Source organism: Synchiropus splendidus, chromosome 14 (genome assembly GCF_027744825.2).
Source record: "Synchiropus splendidus isolate RoL2022-P1 chromosome 14, RoL_Sspl_1.0, whole genome shotgun sequence".
Taxonomy (NCBI): domain Eukaryota; kingdom Metazoa; phylum Chordata; class Actinopteri; order Syngnathiformes; family Callionymidae; genus Synchiropus; species Synchiropus splendidus.
This window is the reverse complement of record NC_071347.1, coordinates 13,901,581-13,914,177: the sequence shown is the minus strand read 5'-3', so window position 1 is coordinate 13,914,177 and position 12,597 is coordinate 13,901,581.

Genomic DNA, 12,597 nt, shown 5'->3' with positions numbered 1-12,597 from the left:
CAAGACAAGACAAATTCATGAACCGACATATAGGCATGTTGAAGCCCTCAGTTCAATTGACCCTCTGAGCAACGTTGTCAGGGGCACAAAGAGCGATTCTAAAATCTTTATGAGATGTATCAAACATAGCATTAGCAACCACGCAGGGAACATCCACTACAAAGCACAGAGTGTATCGACAGTGTGGAAATTTGATTTTGATTTTGACCTTAACCGTTATATGAGCTCCCATGATTGCAGTGCGTTATGGGACTGTGGTAGTGGAGCTTTTTTTTTGAAATTTCATTGCATTTCTATGACAAGGTTTAGTGTCACTCTGATAGTAATGTCAAGCCAATATAGTTGTAACATAGCAATGCTACCAGTCTGCCTTCTAGTGGGGAGAAAAACAAAGTACAGCTCCTCATGAATTGTGATGTATTGCAGAAGAAAACTGAGAAAAGCTCTGCATCACAAGTTCAAAGCCAGATCACAGCAGAGTTAGTTCATCCATCACTCGGGCTGCAAGGCCAATCAGTCTCAGCTGGAATGTGACCTTGACCTCTGGAGTCAGCTCTACTGCTACTGTGGTACCTGATGAATTTCACTGTTTACTGTCCTGGAAACCTCTGAAGAACGATCTCTCTGGCATCTCAGTGCAAGACGGGACAGACTGCATGTGTGTTGGGAACAGTCGGAGCCTACAAGTGACAAGGTGATGCTGACCGTTAGTTACTTCACATGGGATGCTCCTGGTAACATGCAGCAGTGCAGCAATATGCATAAGAGAAGTGACAATTCACTTCAACATTGTATGTCAAACATAAATATATAAACATTTCATTTACATTTAATGTACATTACATGTTAAATGTTTCGATGTTCCTCATGAAGCACTGCTTTTTATGAAATGTCGTTTTGAAACGTGACTTGAGATGTTTAGAACATAGTGCGACGCTGCCCTCTAGTGGACATTATTGTTATAACAGCTTCTCAAAGCGCTCTTCCATATCCACCAGTCGTGACAAAGTCCGTCGAAATACTAATAAACGGCTGGCGGTGGGGGCGTTCAATTCCTTTTATGTTTGGAAAAGCTCCAAACGATCTAATGCTTGAAATCATTAGATAAAAATTCTTCCTTTAACTACCTCACAACCACCTTCAATTTTCTTCGCTCTCACAATTGTTTCTTCAATAACATGTACAATTTTCACAGCACGGAAAATGGCAACTAAAAATTGAAAACACGTCACACATCTCAATTTCTGGAAAATAAAGAACATGACATAATAACCATGAAAAGGTTGACCACAGTTTGATATATCTGTTTGAAGATTTCTTTACCTTGATTTTTATTTAAATGCAGCGTTTCAGAAATTGGTCTTAAAACAGAAAACTAAATTAAATGATTCAATCTTATTTGTCCCTCAAATTATATGAATGAAAATTGTGTATAATTTAATGTTTACTGAGGGACGAATAAGATTTAATTATTTAATTATATATATATATATATATATATATATATATATATATATATATATATATATATATATATATATACAGTTGCTTAAAAAAAAAAAATTCCAACATAGTTCTAAAACACCATATTTACTGCACACTATAAATAACACCAAAGTTGTGTCCAATGCTTTTGTATAGCCATATGTGGATCTTTAATTAGCTTCATTCTCTCCCATCAGGAAAAAAGTCCAAAACACAGAGACACCAGTCAGAGCTCGTGACTGCACTGATGATGCATCGGTGGGCACAAGGGGGGTTCTGCTGCAGATCCCTGCTCCCTCCCTGCTGCTACTGTCTGGATCAGCTCAAAAGCAAACACATCAATTTGACTGGAGAGGTCAGTAAACATTCCTAATTCTAAATCGAGAGCTACATGTTGAGGATGTTTAAATCTATAATACTGTTATAAACAAATCTGCAAGAGCTCAAACACAAGTTGTCCCACTTCTACACAGCATATTTCTCTTAAGGAAAAAATTATGTTAAAATCTAACTATACAGTCATGAATGACTCATTTGTCCCACAGCTGGGGACGTTTGGGCCCCTGCAGCCCATTCTTACCCGATATGTCCAGCTTTTATTCTACTTAAGACAAGCTGATGACAGACGCTAGCTCGGAGGCCGCGCACAGAGGAACAGCATTGAAATGTACAACCTGCGTGAGTCATCTATTCTTTACCCCCAGCTGTGTCTCATCAGGCCCGCAGACTTCTGGCCGGCGGCCATGTTGGAGTCAATACTGCTGCCAGTGTAAATGTGAGTGCAGCGCTCCTGACAGTCATTTACCTCAAACCTAATTCCGCATGCTGGTCAGGGGTCCACTTGATCATTGCTGCTTAATACTTTGAAGCGGGGTCAGATTTGTACGCTGTTCGGCATCTGACTCGCGTGTTGCAGCGTGCGGGGGCACATCCTTCGCCCCGGGGGTGAACACGGCGGACACTGAATTGCAGTGGCGGATTGGCATGAGAGTTGCAGTCGGGGTTATTGTTGTTGGCAGAAAGTTGGATCGCTTCTCTCTCAGGAGTGACAGCGCGGCACTAAAGGTTCAGACTGCTGGTATGACAGGACCTTAAGCTCATTTCCGCAGCAGGAAGCGCGAGTTCCACTGCTGTTTATGAAGGATATTGCATGTGGGACTGCACAGTCCGGTATGTTCGTGCATGTAAACGTTTACAGTGAAGTAGGAAATCTGGTTTAGTATGGTATGATTCATGACTTCAGAGATGCTTTTGATCTGCTGCTTTCACAACATACTTGGAACAAAACTTGCTCAGCTTAAAAGCGAAAAAGCATAGCGTCGTAGGCCATTTCACACCTGAAACAACAACTGAGTTATGATTATGGATATTAGGTTTCAATATCTACAATGCAGCGGAATGCACGTGTAAGTCCCTGAGGTCAAGTCATGGGGGCAGCTGAAGAAGCGAAAAGGCCCAGCGCAGGTGTGACACGTTTGGAACTCGTGGCCACATTTTTGGCATAAACTTTCCATCGAAATTCACACTTTTGTTTGGACTTGTACAGGTAATTCAACGAAACCTGACATCATTTCTACACTAAGAGCACCATCTAGTGGCCTCTGAAAATTAGGACACCGTTTCATCAACCCAGCAACACTGTTTCATGATACCCATCAGTAGTAAGGCCTTTCCTGACTGGACGGTTGTCAAACAGACCCCATTCTGTCAATTAGAATGGCTCAACAACTCACCACTCATTGGACTTTCATTGTGATGTCATACTTTCAGGTAAGAATGTAAGATGAATTCCAACCTTTTGTAGAGACCATTACCTTTTCACCTATTAAAACCATATTTAAAAGCTATTGTGGTTGTTTTTCATGGAGCTCAAAGTGGCACTTGTCAGCAACGTGACGTGATGTTCCCATCATCTTTCATATGTCTCTCCGCCACTTTTGTAACGCACTTTTAAAAATAATATCCCTACAACAGCCAAGCAAGTGCACAGTAGTACTGGGTTATTGCCACAGAATAAATCTTTTAGAGATCTGGAGCGTCTCTGCGCTACATGAACCATGTCAGGCGCATTTTAGTCAGCAGCATTTTACCAATGCAACATGGTATAAGGCTGGGTGAAAATCTACACTGCTGGAGCTCATGAATAAAAATAGTATGAGAGTGCTATTCACATTCAGACAATTCACACTTATTCTGTAATTTCCAGACTATAAGCCGCAACTTTTTTTCTGGCAAATCCTGTGGCGATACAACAGCCTGGCTAGCTGAAGCTGAAGAGTGTCATGCTGCCAAAATATTGAGCCCCGTCACATCAAACCAATGAAATCACAAGGGTTTTATTGACCTTAAAGCAAAAAAAAGCCACTGTTTTCGCCCATGTGTCCGCAGCTCCGCCCACAGAGCTGAACTCCTGGAGAAACGGAGACGAGAAGCTGCAGCTGAGACTAGCTGTGGTGTCGAAACTTCGGACACGCAGCCGAAAACAGCACAGTTTCAGTGCTTGAATGTCAATAAAAGATGTGAGGAGTACATGATTAAAGTTCAGAACATAGCCCAGTTTGTCTTCAAAACTAGTTTAGAAGTGACCCTCATGCATTTTTAAGCTAGGTGCATCACTGACCTTTCTACGGTGCATGCAGCACCACTGCACCTGTGGCTTAAAGACCGCTGCGGCTTATGTATGAACAAGATTTTCCTTCTTAAATGTAGAGATTGCGGCTAATATTACGCAGCGCTCTATAGTCTAGGATTTATGGAAATCATATAGAAATTATTCGATGAGCCACACACACAAGTTCATACCTACTCCTGTAACTATCCAAAAATCGGAGTAGCAGTTGAGTCTAGTTTTGAACTCGCCTGAATGCTCAACAGAATTTGTATTAAGATGGAAAACAGGCCAGAGGGCCGAGTTTGGGGCCATAGGCGACTGTAGAAGGATGAAAGCTGCCGAAGAAGACCTGATGGGATGGGTTCAGACAGCGGCTTGACCCCAGCCTGCCTCCCCAGGGCCACAGGTCAGTGGAACAAAGGCCAGGGGTCAATTGATACTGAAAAATAGGTCTGGGAGAGCTGTCGTCACCCTGCCGATGTTTGGCTCTTCCCTTCCACACTTTTAATCTGTAACTTATTGAGCAGCTTAAGGCAGGTTTATCTGGAGATCCTGGACGGCTTAACTCTGTGCCATTTGGGGTCCAAACCAGGTCATGCTTACTGCACCTGAGCGGTGAAGATGCACAGAGCTTCCTATGAAAACATGGAAAAGTTGGCAAAATGGATCAGTTTGTCTTAGACGCAATTTAAAATTGAGATTATTTTATTAGGATTTATTTTTATCACCCTCCTCTGCATCATCATATTAGAGCACCTGGTGATAAAACTAGTAACAACCTTGCTTGACAACATGAGGGTGTAAAAGCCTGTGCAGAGTGCTATATAAAAGCAAGAGAGTGAACTAAACTCTCCATTAGAGCAGTCCCTGAACAGAGGAGAACATGTTTCTACCCTACTGCCTCTTAGCAAAATTGAAGCGGGAAAGTTCCCAAGTGAAATTTCCAAGATCACTGGCAGATGGTTCGAAACCATCTGGATCTAGGAAACTTTTGAAGTATTGTAACAGAGGGAGTTTGTGGGGAATTTTAAAAATTAAATAAATAAAAATCAGCTACACAAGATCCGATACAGCTTGAATGGAGCGACCAGAGCTTTAAATGAAGACAAGAACGTCTTAAAATCACACGCTTTTCTACTATTCAATGGAAAACAATGGAATAATTTCAACAATGGAAAAAATATCACCCCAAATGTCACCGATGATATTTTCAAGAGCCTTAAAGACCCAAGCTCAGCGCTCACAAACTGATCTTCCAGTTTATATCCGTGTATACACATGCTTAAAACACTTCCAGAGCAGCATGATTTCCTTTTCACATTAGCTTGATTGTTCCTGTGACAAACAGACTATTATCCAGTTAGTGGTCGGGGAGGAAAGTGTTGTGAGGCAAGGTTGTGTGCGACAACACAGCCACGCAACAGTGTGAATATATAGATGAGGCAACAAGAGGGTTTAGTTCCAGGAAAAGAGGTTTGTTGACGTGAGCTGTTGATTCTTGTGTTTACAGAAACATCCTCGGTGGGTGTGGGTCTGATATTGAGGCCACTCAATGAGATAAACAAGCGTTTTAACTAGGAGAGAGGACAACACACTAACTGCTCGATGACAACCCTGACAGTTGAGTATGCAATCATGTGTCGACATTCTGAAAGGATCACGAAATGAAAGGATTATTCATGTGAAACTCTTAAAGTGTTCTCCGACTGTCAAGCTGACATTTTCACCAGAAGAAAAAACACATCTGGAACATGTATTATCTGCTCCTATAGTGGCCGTGTTTGACATTTAAGAATGATTGAAGAAATCTGATGGTTGTGTGAGAATAAGCCATTTTCCTCGCACCACCCATCTCTTAAATGTCTGCGGAATTGTGTACAAAAAAATCATGCTGCTACGGCACAAGAGGAGAAACACCCATGCCGTGACTCAGACTTGTAGAAATGCGGCTTTTGTGTTTGGTCAGGATGAAAATATTTCAGCTGTTTAATCTCATTTCCATGTCGTTCTTTGTGGCGCTGAGAAGTCACTGAGGACAAAGGAGAGTCATTCAGAAGTGAGTAAAATGAAATCAAATTCTCCCTAGATATTCATAAAGACTATTAGCATTTGTCGAATGAAACCTAAAGCTTTTAGTATTTTGACCTTGTCATTTGAGGAGCACCTAACATGTAAATATTTTTAATGCAATTCTAGGAGTAGTGATGATTTGGGCTAGAGTTTCCGTCACCCTGTATCTCACTTATCAAGCAAGTTATACAAAGTGAGACACTGTCGAATCACACTTCATGTGCATTTGAAACTTAATGGATAGTATTGAGATCAGTGGGACAGCAGGTGGCAGTGGTGTTCTGGAACTGCATAACACACAGTCGGAGCGAGGAGAAAAAGAAGGTGGCGCTGCAGCTGTCACTCCAACACAAAAAACACCAGAAGATTTGGAGGTCCAGACAGTTGTTAGCTTGAGTGAAACCTCTGAATCATTGGGACAAAACCAATTGTGGTTATTGAACCAACATTTCCGAACAGCAGAAGACGCGGCAGAATTGGAAAGAGGGGACACAACTCAAGCTTCCCATGAGATTTTTAGATTTAACAGTTGGCACAGTGAGAGGGATAGTTTAAAAAAAAGCCCAGGATACTTCAGGATGGTCGATTTAGTTGGCTTTTTGTTGACACACACACAAATAATGTGCTACATTTTTTGCCACTGGACTCTTTAAAGAATCATTCCTTGATTCTTCTTCAGACACAACAGCTTCTCCGGGGGACGACAATTTAAATTTAGCAGAGCTAACTGCAGTGTCTGTGTAGAAGAATGTCTGACAAGCTTGTGTGGGCATAAAAGTGCCTTAACTACACGTTCAGGAGACATGTTTAGTCTACAGGAGTCACCCCTTCTTTCTGTATTTAACCCAAAACTCTTTGAAGAAATGAAGCAGGTACAGTCACTCTGCTTTCTCAATCACACACCGCGCTGCATAAATACATGTCACATGGCCAGGAAAGAAGAATTGAGGTGGCCGAGAGAATCATTTTGAAGACCGCATCCTCAGCCTGGGTGTTTAGAGCTCCACACAGACTACATAAGTCACACGTAAACACAGACACACACGCCACAGACAACCATGCAAACACACACCTGCGGATTACGTGACGGTTGCCATGATGATGGATGAGGATACAGGCGAGGCCAGATGGTCACTTCCACTTATCACTCACAGGAATAAGCCAATTCTTTCCTTCATCTTCTCTGACTAAGAATCTCGCACTGGATTTCTCATTACATCAACAACAAGCTGAGTCGTCGGAATTGAACACGCGGTCGTCATGTGTCACGGTTCTTTGTCAGTCAGTGTCTGAATGATACATTGCGGTGTATGCTTTATGTCAAAGGGAGAAGGTGTTTACATCAAGTCTGGTGCCACGGCACTCATGCACGTCGAGCACTTCACCTGCAGGTCACAGCCTTCAGTGGGGAGATTCATTTGGGAATAATCGCTGAATCAAAACATTCCTCTTTCCTCATGTGTGCAGACCTGCCACTAGTTGTGTGCATGTGTGTGAAGGTGCTTACAGCAGAGGGGAGCCAACTAGAACATCTGGCTTCTTGCCTCTACTGTGGCTCTTTCCATCCTAGGTAACGGACTATGACAACTTTTCTCTGTGCGGTACCACGCACAACACAACAGGGGCTTGAAGACCGAATGGATCACTGGCAATGGAGTTAACAGTCCAGACCAGAATCCAAAATGGAGTCAGATGTAAAGCTTTTCTGCTGCTTTTTTTCATTTACGCACAAGTCAGAATCAAGGACTGGGGCCCAAATCTGGCCCACTACGTTGAACTCATATTCAAAAACTAGATCTCCATCAAAGCATTATAATATCGTGGGCTGCAAAGACTGAAGCTTTGCCTTTCGATGTGCTACAATTCATACATCCTCCTCCGTTTATCCGTTGCCGGGTCGTGGGGGCAGCAGCTTCAAAAGGTCGCACCAAACCCACCTTCTCCTGGGTAACATCCACCAGCTCTGACTGGGGGATCCCGAGACGCTCCCAGACCAGTGAAGAGATATAATCCCATCTCTCCACCTGGTCCTGGGTCAACCCCGTCGTCTCCTTCCATGTGGCTGTGCCTGAAACACCAGGCACAGGCATCCAGGCGGCATCCTCATGAGATGGATGTTGCTCATTCTTTAGCTCTCTATTGCGCACAACAGTGCGGTAGAGCGACTGCAATGAAGCCCCAGCTGCGCGATTCAACTCCCTTACCACCTCACTCGAGAACAAGACCACAAGATACTTCCCTTAAGCTGTCTGCTTAAGTGTAGGTATTGGAGATTGAAGCTAACAGTCAAGTCTTATGCTAATGTTAGCCTTCGAGGCCGCTGGTATTTCACTTTGACTGCTTTTCCAATGAAAGAAAGCCAACTTGTTGGCCTGTGACGTGGTTTGAAAGTTCACCACTAGTGCGTTTGAGTAGAGACCCCTGCAGGAAGCTACCCCCAGGCGAGAAGACCTACTGGCCAAGCACAGGGAGAAGAACCTAGCGACAAGTCTTCAGGAAAAAAAACAAGGGCACTGTAGTGTGTAGGGTGTGACAGAAATGACTTGGCTTCACACAGTGATACCAGTTTTGTGTGTGTACATTTGGAGTTGTTGACAAAACAGGTGCTCTTGCTATCAAGTTGTGGCATGCGTAAAGAGAGACGCAGCGTTTCTACCTTCCTCACTAGTCTTTCTTTGTCACGCCTCACAACCTCGTCTCAAAGAACAAAAATGCATCTGGATTTTTGGCTGTCATGAGAGGAGACTTCTCAAATGCCTTCTCAGGAATTACACTCTCATCCAAGGTCAAGATAAAACGTCTTTCTTAGTTTTGCTGAGACAGATATCCTTTGGGATCCGGTGACAATGGAAAGGAAGTGCTTTGTGAAGTGGAACGTAAATTTTAGGGATTCTTTAGTAAAGAATAGTTATTGGGATTTGAACCTGTTCTTTATTAAACTTTGCCAAGTGAATGACTATCCTGGTGTCTCTAACTCCAGGCCCTGGTCCCCAGTGAGGTCATCCAGTCTGGTCTCTGAGATACTAAGACTACTCTACTAATCTTCAGCATAGAGTAACCAGGACTCGAGAGGTAGCATAATGTATGCAGACATTGCGACCCAATAACTGATGTAGGAGCCGATCAAATGAGCAGAAAAAGAGTCTATATTTTGTGGAGTACACAGTTTTCCTTCCTGCTACATTTGCATTAATGGCCCTGCATGTTTTAAGAATAAATATGAAACATATATTGTTTAAAAAAACATTAAACTTGGAATGAGCGAGGATTTTCCTCGCGATATAAAGAAGGTCAACACTGGTCATATGAGGACCACCTGAGTAAACGGCTGCCGGAGCTGGTAGCTCAGAGGCTGAGTGCGTCTTTTGTTGCCGTTGGAGACCACAGACAAATGGCAGTTCATCAGAGCCAGTGGTAGACGAACACACACTTGCATATTATCATTAAATCTCATGCAATTTGGATGATTTTAACAAAGCGCTGTGTCCGTCTCCGGAGATCCACATCTGTGCGTATAGGTGCAGCATTCATGTGAGAGAACATATTTTCCGTGTCCAGACGGCATGAAAGGGACACCTCCCGACATTTGGACATGGCTTAGTCAAACAAACACCAGACATCAGCACTCCATCAAATCCTCGCTGTTAACACAAGCAAGCTTCCTGAAACAGCGACTTTGAAAGGTGGATGGGGGGTTGTGGGGAGGATTTTAAAATGTCACACTGCGGAGGCATTAGCCTGCCGCATGAGCGGAATGGGAAAAAAAAAAGAAACAGGTATCAGAGGAATCCCGGAGACACAAAATAGTGGACAGAATTTCAATGTGGCTGCCGAGCTGCTGTGGTTAATATATCAGAGGGGAGTGCAAGGGAGGAGGTGGTACGCGAGACCAGCACAGCAAGAATCCTACTAATGGAAAACATCAAAAGCTGAAAGTGCAACACAAATCAAGACGAGGGGAGGAAAGTGGCCAGGCAGGAGGGAGGGTTACTATAAAGTCTGCAAATACTTGGCTGGCGGAAGATGTTTGTGAGCTGGATTTCCGACCAGATTAAGGTGGAGAGATAAATGTGGGGGAAAGTATTAAATCAGCCAGTAAATGGACGCTGCGTCCACTGCACTAACCTCTTTCAAATCTGAAGTCTGCTGTAGCGCCAACAATTGTCGGCAAAGTGACGGATTGACACGTCAGTTGGAGTCAAATCTCCAAAAAGAGCCACCAGTTGTCTGGCAGATGACAGCCAGCAATTACACCAGAACAACAGACGGAGTGTGTGTGACAAGAAAGTCTGTTTTGGAGAACAGGTGCAGAGTGGAAGTCAGCGTCATTGGATCCAGCCAGCTCACGACTGAAGCCCGATGTTGTCGCTCAAAAAAAATACTTGTGAACAACAGCAGTAAAACGATGTAGTTTGTATTGTTTGTGGCCTCATTTACAGAGCCGCATATACAACCCGCTTTAACCCAATTTCTGAAGTTTGCTTCATTAGCTGTGTGCATTCTGCGCTGGCAAGTCCTCAATATTGAATGACAAAGTCCATTGGGAGATGCTCTCATTCCATCTTGGTGTTATAAAACTGGAATGAAAACAATCATTATGAGAATAAGAGTCTTTCTCAGGAGATTATTTGGTTTCTCTTTGAAAGATGGCACATGTCACCGAACACCTGTGGGAACGGATGCGGAGCAAATGTTTAAAGTCCGTAATTGAGCCAACCAGAGCAAAAAAGTTTTTAAATATGCATTTGGAGTCTTATAGAGTTGAGATGAGGAAAAAACAAAAGCAGCATCGCAGCATAATGAGGTCGCAGACAGGAAGGGAGGAGAGGATCTGGTGATAAAAGCGGTTCAAAATGAGACGTAATGTCGAAAATAGAACACATCCAGAATGAGAGATGAATGAAAGGCAACGAGCAAAAAACAAAAAGAAAAAACTGTTTATGTGGCTGTAGCAATGTCTTCGCTGACTGCAGAGGAGAAAAATATGCAATGAGATGTAAATTATAAAGGTTAATCCTGTCTTTCTGTTAGTTTAGAATTAAAAAAAACAACTTTATTGCCTGTGTGTTAGATATGAGCATATGATTTGAGGCTTGCTAAAAGCGATCAATAAATATGTGAAATAAACTGGCAGTCACTGTGTGTCCGGGTGGAACTCTACTCTCAGATAAAGTTCACGATACAGCGGAAGTATTTCTCTACTGCAGGCTCCGATCAATTTCCTTCACAAATATTCCTCTTAAGTTTGTGTATTTCTCCATCTCTTCAAAATTTCAAGTGCCGACTGGCAGTGGGGCGGGATCGACCAAGCTTTCGTCAGTTCATTACTGCTGTCAGTAGAATCAGATACTGATCCAATGTACCGGCATAAAACACACAAAACACACTTCCTATATAGTACATAAGTATGTGAACATAACAGACATTTATACACTTGTTTAGCTGTGTTATTTTAATAACCTTTATCTTTTAACCACAGGGTGAATTTCTTTTTCCTGAATCTCGACACCCTCACCTTCTCATACTTTACTCTCTTGTCGCTGTGTGAATCGTCTTGTTGAATTTAGTTCAAATTCTTCACCCAGGGAGGGTCACTTCAATCTCTGATGGTCTAGAACAGATTCAGGTTGCATGTGTTAGTTGCGTAAATAAACATATAATACACATCCAACAGTAGCATCATCAGCTGTTTTCAATAGTATGATGTATTGTGAAGCCGTGTCGATGGGGCCTCTTTTGAATGATATGGATTTCAGGAGGCTCAACTCTTCCATTACAGCATTCACGATGAAAACTGATGTAGCATGAGCTTGACAGACAGATGGTTGTAAAAAAAGAGGGCTGAGTCCAAAAACAAAGATCTCGATTTACTGGTGTTTGTGCTGGGTAGAGATCATGAATGCCAGCGGCTGAAATGAAATTTTCTCCACAGGCAGGCTGGGCTCTCCCTCAGTGACCGACTCAACCAAGTCATTTGGGAGCAACTGGGTGCCCCTCTGCTTTATATGATGCTTCCTTGACGCCTTCCTGGTGAGGCACTTTGGACATGTTGGAGAGACGATGTACCTTGGTTGGAATAATACCTCCAGGGGTGCTGGGGGAGGTTTCTGAACCTCACTGGCTGCTGCCCTCGAACCCAACCTCGAATTAAAATGGAAAGTGGATGGGTCTGTGTTCAAGTTTACACCTGTTTTTCTGAGTAGACCTGCTGTGATCTGCAGAGTCGACACCAACAGAATGTCCTTCACCACGTCTTCTTTTAAAGAAAAGATTTTTGGATTAGATGGTGCGACTATTTCATCGATTCATCATGTGAATGTCACTTTGTTGGTCACACATCCTCTTGACACATTTCAGGGTGATTCATGTCATGAAGAAACCAAACTTCTGGAGCCAATGTGAGGCAGGGCGAGGGCTGTCAGATCTTAAGC